Source organism: Corvus moneduloides, chromosome Z (assembly GCF_009650955.1).
Source record: "Corvus moneduloides isolate bCorMon1 chromosome Z, bCorMon1.pri, whole genome shotgun sequence".
NCBI classification, from domain to species: Eukaryota; Metazoa; Chordata; class Aves; order Passeriformes; family Corvidae; genus Corvus; species Corvus moneduloides.
The window spans coordinates 72483725-72498230 of record NC_045511.1 but is presented as its reverse complement, the minus strand read 5'-3'; the positions used below and the strand labels follow the sequence as shown (position 1 = coordinate 72498230).

Genomic DNA, 14506 nt, shown 5'->3' with positions numbered 1-14506 from the left:
AGCAAAGCAAAACCAAGAAGAGGAATCCAAAGTTTCCAGGGTTTACTCACACAAATCAGTCGCTTAGGGATCGGGGATCGTTCTGCTCACAATTCTCCACCATTTGTTGCAGTGGGGATCCTGCAACACGCATAGATCAAACCAGGAGTCCCGTGGAAAGGAAATATATATGGACAGACAGATTCTTGCTAGATGTTTCAGAGAGATGTTTATTTCTCCAGCCGCATGGCCGGGGCTCTGCCGAGGAACTGTCCCAGTCACGGGACCAAGGGTCCTTCTGCCCGCGCAGGGAACACAAACCAACCAACGGGAACGAGGCTGAGCAGGGGCAGGGAAACCCCGTGTCTGTGCCCTCAGGGCCCCTCTCCCAGGGCTACACGGCGGGGGAGGGACCCCAACAAAAGGGGGTCTAAGGAGGGGTTTAGAATCAGCTTAATCGATGTGAACCACTTAGAATGCGCTGTTACGAATATGCATAAAGCCTATTATTGTTAGTATATAAGGAGTTCTGGTACAATCAATAAATCGGATTCCTGCTGATCACTCTTATTGAGCGTCTGGGTTTCCCCTCTATCGCGACAACTGACCAGAGAAATAAGCATATCACGCATGAGGGAATCTCACATAGGTTCATGTCTTGCTTATCTTTCTTCATACAAGCCAGAAGAAATTTAGTTTTGGTGGCACGGTGTTGGACTTCATATCCCTGATATATTCCAAATTCACTCAGTGGCTTGCTGTCCTTTTCCATAGGTGATAATTTTTAAGAGAGAATTACCTCTGCAAATACCTAACATATACCTAAAGGACATCTGCCAGATCTCAGCACTTTCTCCTGTTGTTTTCTTAACCTGGTTGGAGGAACTTCCAGAGGGAATCTTTTGGCATGTAAATAGCAGTAAGATATAAGGAAGTAAACTGGAAAAAGAGTAAATACATGACAAGAGAGAGAAAGATGTGTTGCTGTTTTAAGATTTAAATGCATTTCTAAGGCTTTCCATAGAGAGGATTAATTAAATCTGTCTGAAAAAAATGGTTGGATACCTTTCTTCAGAGACCACAAGCAATGCATGGACTCCTTTGTTAGACGTCAGAGTGAAAGTGGATGTCTGAACCAGCTGCGGTCTTTTCAAGAAAGAGCAATTTGCACATCATCTCCAAACATTCCATGTTGGTGGGATCCTGTCTCCTTCTTTCTGGAAGAAGGACCGAGTTTGTGATCTCTTCTTTCTGGCATAATACCTAGTGTCTCTTTTGTTCTCTAATGGACAAGTAAATCCTGGGTTAATGAGGAGTAATGAAAATATGTTAACTAAGTCTTCAAATAATCAAATCATAGAATCAGGAGACCATAGAATGACAGAGTGGTTTGTATTGGACAGGACACTAAATACCATCTAGTTCCAATTCCTTCACCATGGGCAGGGACATATTCCACTAGACCAGGTTGCTCAGAGCCCCATCCAGCCTGGCCTTGAACACTTCCAGGGATGGGGCACCCCCTGCTTCTCTGGGCAACTACTTCCAGTGCCCCATCACCTTTTTACAGTAAAGTTCTTCCTTATGCCCAATCTATACCTATGCTCTTACAGTTTAAAACAATTGTCCTGCCACAGCAGGCCTTCACAAAAAGACCTTTCTTTGTCTCTAATTTAGAGAATATTGTGAAGGGTCATATCCAAGGACTTAGGGTACCTCAGGTACACACATCAGTATCTCTTATCTTGTCCACTTACATAGCTCCTCCATTATTAAAGGCCACTGGAGTAGTCCAGTACATTCTGCTCTTGGAAAAGCCATGATGTCTGTCTCTAATCACCTCCCTATATTCCATTCACCTCAACAACACTTACAGGAGTATCTGTTCCTTATCTTACTGGGTAATGAAGTGAAGATGACTGGTCAGTATTCCCCACTATTCCTCCTTTTTGCCCTTTTTAGAAATGGGAGTATTATTCCCTTTTCTTCAGTCACTGGGTGCTTCACCTCTCTGCCATGACTTTTCAAATACAATGGGGAGCAGCTTAGTAATTATATCTTCCAGGTTCCTCAGGACCCTGGGATTCAATTTTTCTTCTCATAGACTTGTATATATTCAGATTCCTTAGGTGGTCTCTAACTTGACCTTCTCTTAAGATGGGACTTTGTTCATCCAGTCCTTGTCTTGAGGTTCAGGGACTTGAAAATGTAAGAATAACAGCCTGTGAAAAATAAGAAAAAAGAGTACATCAGCCTTCTCTTTTCAGGATACATATACCTGGACCCACTGCCTGTGCATTTCCTTCTTACACTTTATTTTGACTAGGAGGTCCTCACTCAGCCATGCTTCTATCCTTTCTTTGTTGCCTCATTTCTTACACATAGCATTTTAGTTTCAAGAAAAACATTAGTTTCCATCTCTGTTCTGCTCCTGTATCCCTGAGGGCAATTTTGCAGGGGGTCTCTTCCACTAATTCCATGAAGAACCGAAGCCTTGGTCTTCTAAAATTCAGGGTCTTATTGACTGATAGTTTGATAAAAGTGCAGTATTATGGTGAGTTTGGCAGATTGTTAAATTTGTTCTATATCCACAACTGGGTAGCTTTATTTTTAGTCTTAGAGAAATGAAGACTTCAGCAGATTCTGTGGGACATAGTAGAAAATGGGGGCAAAATTTACACTGCTTTTGCAAAGCTCAGTTAGTATTTAAACATTCAGTAATAAACCTAAAATATTACGTAAGTATTAAATAGATCAGTTTCATTTCTTTCACTATCTCTCTTACCAGTGCCATAACTTCATTCTTTTACATTAATTTTGAATGCGTGATTGGTTTTACTGAATGAAGCAATGTGAGAGCTGGCTTCTATCCCACATCCCACCACTGCTTGATATGGCACACAGTCTTGCTCACGTTATATATTTGTGCCTGAGTAATCTCCCTCAATGCTCATTTGAGGCTACATCCTTGTCCAAAATATTAAATTTTGTAATATCTTGCACTGTGTCTAATAATTAGCTTTTAAGGAACCCACTATGAGTTATCCCATGACAAATTGAGTTACCTGGATTTTCAAAAAGTGTGGATGCATGATTCAACCCATTAAAAAATGCTTTAAGCATGGTATAACACTGGCAAGTTTACTGTAGATAAATCCCAGCTAAATGTTGACAGTTTTTCAAGCGCTTATTTTTCAGTGTTTGTTTTCTACACTTTAAAATAAAATCTGCTTATTTATATACAGCTGCCACAGCATGATTTCCTCTGGCTTGAAGAATTATCTGTTCATGTGATTCGGAATGCAGTTACCTTTAAAAAACCAACGTTAGCATAGAATAAATGGATTCTAAAAGTTAAACAACTGTTGTTTGTTCAGTAGACTTTGTTAGCAGATTTTGCCTTGTTCTAGGCAAACAATCAGTTATATGTATAGTCAATTAGGCACATGTATGCAAAGGACAATTTGACTTCACTACTCTTCTCTATCTTCTTACATCTCCTATTATGGCTATTCTTCTTTCAAGGTTTTGTAACAAAGAACAACCTGATTTCCCTTCTTTTCATTGTGCCTGTGGTTCATTTTCTAAAATCTGTGAATATTTTGTAGTTTAATCTTGAACGGGAAAAGTGAAAGTACATCTTAAATGCATATAATTTAACATCAGCACAACCCTCCAGAGCAAAAAGGACTACTCATAGACTTTCTTAAAACATTTTCATTTACTGGTACCTCTGTTTCTGTAAAAAAGTTATTTTGCAGGAAGAGAGATTAGCCTTTTGGAGTGATGTATCTCACTAGAGACCATATCTGCAGCTTAGTCATTAGGTCTTTCAGCAAAACATGTCAGAATTTAGTAGTGAGCTGGGATCTACTCTCAGTCACCGCTTAATACAATTAAGTATGAACAATGAATGCAAATCCACTGTTTTCCTACACTAAATTCTTAGGAGACAATCTAAGGATGGAATGTAAGTTCTAATTCTACTCTACTTAAAACTTTTTTGGGAAGTCTTTTGTTATTACCACAGACATCTGACATCTTTTTTCTCAGAACAAACAAGCAAACAAATAAAAGGTAAGTACAGGAAAAATCCCAACCCTTCAGAGAGACCTATCTAGCTATCCCAGAGGCAAAAGGGCAAGAGCAAGATTATTTAAAGACACACAAAAAGCCATAGGAGAAATAGACACAATTTCCCAAGGGCAGTTACTTGAGTTGTCACATTTGAATTAATGACAACTGGATTACCTGCATTGAGGCACAAATGATCACTCATACATAGGTTCAGCCATGTCAGATTTCTCTTACACTTGAAGGATAGTGTGTATCTAGGATAGCAGCGCACAAATAGATGAGATAGACACAACAATAAACATCTTCTGTTCTGAAACAATGAGAAACCACTTTCAGTGGTACACAATATATGCCTTCACTCTAGATAATGTTATGAATAATTTTTCTTCAAAACATTGACATAAATTACTGTTTTATTCATTAAGTACTGTCCTACCAGAGGTGGAGATGAACATTCTTCACACATAGGAAAGGCATTACATAAACCGCAGTGGCCCAAAAGCTTACCTCATCTCCAGTCTGCAGAGACAATCTACTGCACAAGAGTTGAAGTTGAAGCCAGTTGAAGCTAGCTTTTTGGTAAAATTAAGCCTCCAATATAAAGGTATTTGTTTTGTATAGTTTTGCTTTATACCGACATTCCACATGTTACAAGTTATACATGTTGGTTAATGTATACCTTAACAACAGCTGTGTTACATGTCTTTATAATATATATCCTTTTCACCGGGACCCTTTTTTAAATTGAAATTTGTCTTGGTGAGTGTTAGGAAAAAACCTGGGAAATAGTGATGAATGGAAGTGCAGCCTGAAGGAAATCATGGGCTGATTTCTATCCTCAAAAGAGCTCTTCAAAGGCTTTCATTCTTTTTGCTGCCAGCATGCTGCTCCATTTGCAAAGTAAAATCTCCCTGCAGCTCTCTAGTGTGTGATGCAGTCTGTAATTTTACATATGCAAGAGAATAAAGAGAAAGTTTGTATCTTGTTTTTCCTAAGAAAAAAAACCAACCAAAAATTTAACCAAAAAACCAAGGTAAAAGGAAATTAAGTATCTGTAGCAAAAATAGAGTAAATTGTGCTCAAAGCAAAGAGCTCAGAGCCTGGAATCAATTTACCTATCTAAAATACTTCGTCAAGATATATGATACTGACCTTCATGATTTAATATTTATTATTGTTGCTTGCCAGTAACAATATTATTGTATTAGGGAAGTATAAATAAGAAGACTGTATGACTCAAAAAGTTTTTGCACAAATTGAAACAGTATTTTCTCACAGATCTATAAATGGCAGGCAGTGATGGTCCAGCATGGTTCAGGCACGGATAATGAAAAATTTCAAGATAAATTTGCCACAATGCAAGAGTTTAGGACACTAATTTAAGTTTATTCCTGTATAGAAGGAAGCCCAAGTACTTAATCATGAGATTACAACCACAAACCAAACATATCTTTTTATTTAACTTTCATGTCAAAGGTCTAAAATCAATTGCTTTAGAGTGTACCTAATCTCAAAACTCTTCAAGTCCTTGCTAAATTTGGACCTAATGCAAATGAAAAGATTTGAAGCTAAAGACACCCCCACAGTTTTATTTCCCACGAAAAACTATAATAAAAGTAGATATCCAGTCAAGCAAGATGAGAAATAATTTCTCAACTCAGTGAAGTCAGTCTTATGGGAAGTCCAGTATTTTACAGGATGTGGGGTTTACTTTGTTTATTTCTCAGTACTTCACACTAAGAGGTAACAGCATAAGTCACAGAATAAAGTCTAAAAGTTATTTTGTTTTTCTGTGTTAGAAACTTTCAAATTCAAAGGACAGGATACTCTAAGTCAAGTCTCAGATTTCAGAAGGAGGCAAAAATTAAACATCACATTTTAATGTACTCATTTTTATTGCCTTTGTGAAGCAATATGAAAACAGGACTCGAAGTAATAATGCAGTATGAGTAAATCAAGGAAAATTCAGTGGAATTATATAGACAGTCATTAAACATTAAGTCTAAGGTAGACTGCCTTAAGTTAACCATAAAGAAAACCAGGACATTTGACAGGTTCTACTCAAATTAATGACTTTGATACAAAGGTAGTCATAAAAAGCTGAGATTTTAATATATTTTCTCTAATTTTGAAAAAAAGGCTTTTAAAATTCAGAAAGGAAACTTTAAAGACTATCCTCATAGTAGGCCCCAAGTTCAGTCTCTTTGCCAGTTTCTTTTCAAAGAGTTGATAATGTATCTTTTCAATGCTTTTCTCTTTTTTCCCCCCACCCCAAATACTTTGATTCCTTTCATTACAACCTGTAAGCCAGAAATTCTGCACTTAGAAAATGGGCTGAATTTGTAGGCCCTTGCATTGTCATAAAATAAGACCTTCCAATTCAGGAAACATTCACATCCTAAAGACTATATTGAGGTCCTCCAAATCCTTGTCCATGCTTTCTTTTGAAAAGATTGCTTTGAGAACATATTAATGTACACCAATTAAAGAATTTGCATACGAGCAGCTAGCATGGGAAACTTCTAGAATAGGACTTAGCCCCCTGTGACAAACTGCAAAGTTGCACCCTTTGGTAATGTCACATAGAGCTTAAGGTGGGGGCAAGCCTTTGGGTTGGCCCTGCCTCGGCAACAGGTGTTGATCAGTTTGTTATTTCACAAAAGCACCGTGTGCTTTGCTCAGGGCAAATCCTGGAATCCTTAGACCAGGCCTTTGCACTTAGAGTGTTCATTTTCATGATTGAGATCAATAAGGAAGGGAAGTCTGGCAGAAACTTTGATGATGGTTTGTTATGACAAAGAGCTCTACAAAAAAAAGCTGGTGTGACTCTGCAAATCAGTTGGAGCCAGTAAATCACCATATTAAGTTCAAAGAGCTTAATATTTCTTGTCATCAAAGAATGAAAGCGCCTTTGGGACACATTAATCACTAATTTCTTGCTATGTCCTATAGTCCCATCATGGCAAATTTTCACATTCTGAAGAAGAAGGACCAGGCAACTAAGACCAAGCCAGAACTCCACTGATGTGCTTTAATTTATTAGTGTTAATAAGCTTTCAAAAATTAATTCGTGATGCATTTTCCATTTTATAAGAAAAATGCTTCATCTTGATAACACATCTACCCTTTTTAGAAATACTGAAACACCCATCAAAGACCCACTTACCCAGACTTGTCATCATAAAGAAGTCAGTGGCTCTACTCAAAAAAAAGTATTATTTTAATCTGAAGGTGGCAGAATTATATTTTACCATATGAATTTTTTATATTTCTAAGGAGCAATAAGACAGTCCTGTTTGATAAACGAATACTTCACCACAAAGTCCCTGAAAAACAATACAGATTTGGGTCCTAATTTTTCCATTTTACTATGCAGATAAATCTCTTGAAGGTCTCCTGCACAAACCTGTTCAGCAAGAGATGCTGATCAGGGTTCCCATGCGGTGGGTATATGTGGTTGACATACAGCTCATTGTAACATATGCCCAAGCTTCAAGTCCCTGTTTAATGTTATGAATTCCACTGAAAATATCGTCTCATTCAAGTACGCTGGAGCTCTAGACGAGTTTACAACCACAATCACGTTCGCCTTAGATTCTTCGTTACCAGGATCTGCCTTGTGCCATCCCCAGCACCCATCCCTCGGAGGATACCATACCGTGGCTCCCTTCTATCCTGAGCTGGTGTTACACCCTACACCCGGAAAAGGGCCTGCAGAGCTTTCCCCTCAATTCGCTGACCACGGCTTGCGACCCCGCAACCACAGCCTTTCCCCTCCCAGCACGAAGGGGCTTCACCCCCCGGGACTGATTGCACAGGGACCCGCCCATTCCTGCCCGAGGCCAGTCAGAGCGGCACGGGGCGCTTTGTTCCCTCCCCGCTGGGCTCTCACGGCTCGGACCCCTCCAAGCAGACCCCGAGCCCGCTCCCTGCGGACCCCAGCCCCTTCTCTGCGGACTCCAGACCCTCCCCTGTGGACCCCAGGCCCTTCACTGCGGACACCGAACCCTTCCCTGAGGACTCCAAGTCTTCCCCTGCGGACCCCAGCCCCTTCCCTGTGGCCGCCGCTCAGCTGGGCCCGGCTCCCGGCCTGGCCCGGCCCGGCCGGGCGCGGAGCACAGCAAGCTCGGACAGCGCCTCCCGGCGGCCCCGCGCGCCTGCCGGGCCGACGTGAGCGCCGCCGCGTCCCCCGCGCCGGGCGGGGCGGAGAGGGGCGGGGCGCGGGGGGGGCGGTCTCGGGGCGGGGCAGGAAGGGGGTCGCGGCGACAGACCCTTGTGTCGGTGTCGGTGTCGCCGCCGGCAGCCGGAGGGTAGGTCGGCGGGGAGTCGGCGGTGCGACGCACCTTCCTCCCGTGAGTTCCACTTGCGCCGCGTTCGCCCGGGCTCGGGGACTGCGGGCAGGGGAGGAGCGGGAGCCGGAGCACGGGTACTTTGAGTTGCGGTGATTCCCCCGAGCCCCGCGATGGTGCCGGTGCCGGTGCCGGTCCCGCGCCCCGGCCCGACTCTCGCCCGGCCGCGCTCGGCGCTGCCCCTGCCTGGGCACACGTGCGGCGGCGGCGCCGCTCCCCTGCGCGCTGCCCGAGGCGCGGCGCCTCCCGCTGATGCCTCGGGGCGGGTTCCCGGACGCCCGGGGGCCGCTTAGCACCGCCGGGGGCCGCGGCCGTGTGGGTGCTGGGACCGGCTCTTGCCCTGCGGGCTGCGGACTGCGGCGGCTGCGGCGCTGGGAGGCGGGGGTAGCCCCATCCCGCCCGCTCTGTCCCTGGCTGAGCACTGCCGCCGCCGCCCGAGGGGGTGGATGCGGCGGAGCCTCTGCTCCTCCCGCCGGGACTTTGTGTCCTGTGCGAGGCCGACGGGAGGGACGAGTTTCCCCGGGACTGCCGGGGCACAGCGCGCTCCCTGCCCGCCAAAGTTTCCCGCGGCGCCTCCAGCCCGAGCCCCGGCGGACAGCGAACGGGGCCGTCCCGGGGCTGGTGCCTTCCGCCCGTCATGGGGTCCGGCTTAAAGGGCCGGGCGGCATGCCGGCGGCGGGAAGATGGCTGAAGGCGGAGAGCCAGAGCCCCTCCGGACTTTGGCACTGCCCCGCTGGCGCCGTCATTTCTTCACCTCTGGGTGTCCAGCCATGGGAAGCGGTCAAGTGCTGACATTTTGTTAGTTTCGACTTCCAGCTGTTTTGAGTTGGGTATGGTTCCCAATAGTCTCTGGGAGTGGCTTTTAAAAAAAATTTTGTTTGTTTGGTTTTTTTTTTTTTGTTGTTTTTGTTCGGTTGGTTGTTTTGTTTTGTTTTTTTGTTTTGTTTGGGTTTTTGTTGGTTTGGCTTTGTTGGTTTTCTTTGCCTTCACTGCTCATTCTGTTCCTTTAAAACTCACGTGTTACTTTCAGGCATTACTTTCAGAATATGTATGCTTTGTGTATCAGTCTCTTATAAATTGCTTTGCGCATGTTTTTGAACGTGCCAGATAACTATCCACTTGCCAGAGCGTGGCTGTGAGAACTATTGGAAGGGGTGAATTCCAAAGCTCTTCAGCAATGGTAAAGCCTCGGTCAGTTCTCGGACTGACTTGTGGACTGCGAACACGGAGGTGCCGTCGTTGGTAGGTTTTACCATAGACTGTTTTCACATCACCTGTTGTAGGCTTGCAGATGAGTGTTCTTATAGATTGGAGTAAAAAAAAAAAAAAAGACAAATCACTTGCATTAATTAGAATTTTTAAGCTACTTATTAAAGAAAAAGTGTTTGGCATGGAAATGGAAGTCGTCTTACAAGACAACAGGCATTTTTAATATCACAAGTCTCTTTATGATATGTCACTTGATACAAATCAGTTGTTTTCCTTTTCAATTTGGGGTAGTCATTCTCTGTCTTTGCTGGGGTTCTCACATTAAAAACATCAGTAATAAATATATAGCTTTCAGAAAATTACAGTTTAATACCAAAATTTTAACTGAACTTAATTTTTTGAAGTACTTATGTGTTAGATTCCTATTTATATTTCTCTTTTTTGCTACAGATCTGAAATCACATGTCTGTCTTGTACTGTAAATCTGAAATTAGGAGCTAGTTTTCAGAAATAACTTCTCTAGAAGACTGAAGCATATTTGCTGATTGCACACATTAAAAATGGAAAGTGGGTTGAATTTAGTCCTTACATACTCCGCTAGCTTCTTTGACGTGGTGATCTCACCACTGGGAGAGGTGAAAATGAGAGATCTACGAGGTAATGGCTAGTAAGTAGCCAAAAGCAGATACTTCCTTAGATACATGGAGGCAGAGGTCTGCACAAGTGTGTGTGCGCAAGCAGGCTCAAAAATAATCTCAGAGATCCAATCCAAAACACAAACCCACCATTTTGATGCTTTATCTGCTTCCTTGTCAAGTGAGAGAATCTCAGGGCTACCAAGTGTCAAGTAATACAAGATAGGATTGATCTGCTTGTTGTGGAAGTTAATTTCCCTGCATGTTGCTGATACCACAAAATGGTCAGAGAGGATGTTTTTTTCATGATTCCTTAGGGGTGAATCCAAAGGAACTGTGTTGTAAAATGCATGCATATTGAACAGAAACTTGCTCTTACCATACTGCTTCCATATGATGTGTAGTAATGGCTCAGAAGGTGCCCAGAGATCAGGATTTGTTCCAAAGTGCTCATTTTATAGATTGACAGAAGTGTTCGTATTGAATACTCAAAAATTATGTCATGCACATTGCAATTAAGACTTAAAAATATACTTTAAAGGAATTTTGTAATTTGCCAGGTTTCCATTTAATCCTTAATTGTATCTGACCATTGCTTGTGATATTCAAGATGAATAAATCTCTGGAGATGCTTATAGTAATACTACCCAAAGTTATAATTAGTACAGAGTTTTGAAATATATCACAAATGAAGCCAAACAAGCTAGACAAAGTATTTATATATATATATATATATATATGTGTGTGTGTGTGTGTATACTTCAAAACTATTACTGACAATTAGGATTAAGTACTTAAAAGAGTAGTTTATACCATATCTACCATATTCTGTATGGTAGCAATAGGCTATACCATGTTAGTTGTCTTAGTTGTCTTGTGTCTTGAGGACAAGATCTAGTGCTGGCTGATCTGAGCAATCTAGCAAATTGTTGCTAGACTGGTTTACCAGGCTGGTCTAGAATGACAATATGTATAGTCAAAATATTCTGAATGATTTTAAAGAGGTCTCTACTTAAGTCATCCAAGTTTAGTCTAATGTTAAAGTGGCAAAAAGAAACACTGGACATTCTCTGACTAGTGAGAAATGTTTTCTTCATGCTACAGAGCTTGGGTCAATCAAATGAGCTCAGGGTGTGAGTGCAGGGTGTTTTTCAAGGCACAACCAAGTATTTTTCTCTTTTTTTCTCTCTCTTTTTTTCTCTCTCTTTTTTCCTCTCCCCTCCCCTCTTTTTTCTCCACCTCCTTTCTCTTTTTTGTCCTCTTCTTCCTCTCTCCTTTTTACCTTTTTTTTTCTTTTTCCCTCTCTCTTTCTTTCCACATCACCTTTTTGATCGCCTTCCCCCTCCTTTATTGCCTTCCCCCACTTCTGTCGCCTCCTCCTCTTCTCCCCTTTTCACCCTTCCCCCCCTCTGTTTTGCTTTTCCTCACCACTTTTCACCTTCCCCCCCCCCTTTTTCTTTCTCCTCCTTTTTGTTTTTTATCTCCTCCGTAAGGCAGTCAGGACATAAAAAATTGAAATGCATAGGGCAGCAGAAAGACAGTGAGAATTTAAAACATACTCCTTAATGAATCCCCTTCATTTCTCTGTGATAAGTGAAGGACTCTATTTCATTTCCTGTCAATTTTACCTGTACTCAAATTCAGTTTCTTCCAATGGGCCAGGGTAAGGAGGAGAGGGTGTCATTTATGTATTGTTCAAGGATATTGAATCAACTAAAAGCATTTTCCTGCAGAAAGATGTAAAAGTTTTTCTTGAAAAGTATTTTGATTCAATAGATCTCAGATTTTATGGGTTACTTTATAATTTATGTTAAATATATCAACGTGAATTTATATTAAAAGTATCTGGGAATGAAAGTGTGGACCACTTGTGTATAAATAGTGTAGTATATATGGGAAGCAAAATTCATGGTTAGTGCTGTTTTTTGAAGCACTGTTTTTCAGGTATATATCTAAAATTTTGGGCTTTATTATTACAGCTGTTGAGAAACACAAGTTGGATAGAGATTCTCTTTCATATCTAAGTGAGAATGTGAATGAAATTGAACACTAGCCTCTAAAAGGATATGCATATATTGTATATGAAGAGATGCCAGAAGAAAGCAAGCTTTTCCAATTTATTTAATAGGTGGAGGTCAGGCAGTGTGTTTCTAATGAAGACACTTAGCAGTCATTAGTTGGAAGAGCTCTGTTGCAGTAGTACTCCAATCCCTGTGAGCTCTTGCTGTGCATTTTAGAGGAAGGGGTTTTGTTGCTTTCCCCCCACCCATCAATGTATTCTGTTATTGGCAATGAAAGTACTCAGCAGAACCCACTGTTTTATGGAAAGAACAAAGTGTGTTTTGCTGAAATTGAAAGGCAGTAAATGATAACTTAGGCTATTCCTGCTGCAGTGGTGAAGTTCCTGCATTTTATGCAACAGATGTCACTTGGTGAGTGCTCTGCTTTAAGATACCAAGGCTCTGCAATAGCCAGACAGGGTGTGTTACCATATGAGGTGAGTGTTTAAAGTGCAGCAGCTCAATGGATCACTAACATGACTTCTGTTTTTGAACAAATTAATTTTCATAAACTTGTATTTGAAATCTCATAGATTTTTTTCATCCTTTCATACTCTTGCTTTTGCAGTGCTACATTTAGGAGGACCGGGACAGATTGCTGTCTCAGTATGAGTACTTGCAGTGACAAGGGAGAAAGGGATGCTGGCTACCAAATCCTCACTGTGTCTTTTGGTTCATTCTTGACTGGTAATGATGTTGTGTGATCTTTGCTGCATTTATCTTCCATTTGGACAAAGAATGCTGAAGGTGATGTTGACTCATATTTGCTGATCCATTAATGTGGCATGGTCTCATACTCCGCTGCTGCCTCCCAGTTCCATTCCACAGTTACCAATATTCTTTCTTGGATGTTATGGCTCCACTTGGTTGTCTCAGTCCTATTTCTAGGGTTTTAGTTGGTGATCTTGTACATTCATGGCCCTAGTGTACTAATACAAGTACTTTACTGTAGAAATCCCTACAAAACAAGGGTATCTCAAAAGTTTGTCTGTTGTAAAATCATCTATCTCTGTGTCAGAGTCCCTAGTGCGTAGGGTTAATCAAGACTTAACTTGTTTTTTATTTTGCTTATCTTTCTTCTGACACTCCCATTGTATGTTGCAAGTGGCCTTCTTGCTTTCTGAGTCTTTTGTGTTGTGTATGCCTCAGGTCTTCATACTGTAACAAAAAAGAGATTATTAGTCTTTCATAGTTGGGAACAAAAAGGAATTATGAGGAAATGTTTATATTGAACTTACGGTTTGTGATTTTTTTTTTTTTTTAAAGGGCAGGACTAGATTAACACTAGAGGACCACTTCAAAACTATAGAAGATTTATTTTGCTTTTATCCCTTCCACCCACATATAAAAATGGGGGGTTTTTTGTTAGTTGTACATTTGCTTTCTGTTGCAGACCTCTAAGTAATGTCCTTTGATCCATAGGATAAAACAATTACTCATCTTAAAAATTAGGACCCATAGCATGCCCTTTCTGGCTTGTTTCGAAAATGTCAGTATAATTTTAAGTCTAAATTATTCAGAGTCTTCGTGTATACTCATTGTTCTTGTTTAGTATCATTCAGTAGCTTAATTCTTAGTTTGTTCTCTGTATATACTTCTATTTATTTCTAGAGAACAGTTATGTTTACTTTCAGACTTCATGTTGTTGGGCTGAACAGTCCAGATTGTCTTTGTTTCATTACATACTGGGAAAACTAAGAGCTTATTGGATTCAGCTTGGAAAGGAAAAGGTTGAGTGTGACCCCATTGCAGGCTACAGCTTCCTCAAGGGAAGAAGTGGAGAGGATGGTGCAAATCTGCTCTCTGTGGGGAACAGTGACAGAACACAGGGATGAAGCTGAATCGGAGGAAGTTCAGATATGCAGATGTAAGGCTATATTTATGAAACAGTTAATGAAATTATAACTTTTAATCTTGTTTCAGTTGTCTTTGTTTAACCATTTTTTTTCACATCTTCTATTCCACTTTCCTCAAATTTAATAATCCCCCATGTTGTAGTATGGATGAAAAAATAGTTAACCCCCCACCCCTGGCCAGCTCTACTGCATTTTCTTTTGTCTTGGGTAATGATATTTTGTTTCATCGAAGAAAGATGGTATAATGAGCTAAGATAATGTAAGTTCATATACAATTTTTTCTGCCACTCTGTTTCTAATTTCTCTCTGTTTCTAATTACTTTTTACTTCAAAATCTATTC

At 41.2% G+C, this 14506-nt stretch overlaps 1 protein-coding gene and 1 long non-coding RNA gene across 18 annotated transcripts in view; one reads left to right on the top strand and one right to left on the bottom strand.

The window, feature by feature from the left end:
• Nucleotides 1-841: 841 nt before the first annotated feature.
• Nucleotides 842-8194, bottom strand: LOC116438471. The gene is made up of 2 exons (XR_004237763.1): nt 4231-8194; nt 842-2201 (listed from the first exon to the last, which is right to left on the bottom strand). It is a non-coding gene; the product is annotated as an uncharacterized LOC116438471 (long non-coding RNA).
• A 97-nt stretch (nt 8195-8291) lies between these two features.
• PAM (peptidylglycine alpha-amidating monooxygenase) overlaps nt 8292-14506 on the top strand; it is a 122703-nt gene continuing 116488 nt past the window's right edge. For 8 of the 17 annotated variants that reach the window (XM_032095851.1, XM_032095862.1, XM_032095860.1 and 5 more), the window contains exon 1: nt 8292-8408. The gene's annotated coding sequence lies outside the window, so the exon portion shown is untranslated. Of the gene's footprint in view, nt 8409-9216; nt 9236-9512; nt 9560-9584; nt 9648-14506 lie in introns of those variants that run through there. The other 9 variants (XM_032095861.1, XM_032095859.1, XM_032095858.1 and 6 more) reach the window with 5 other exon arrangements.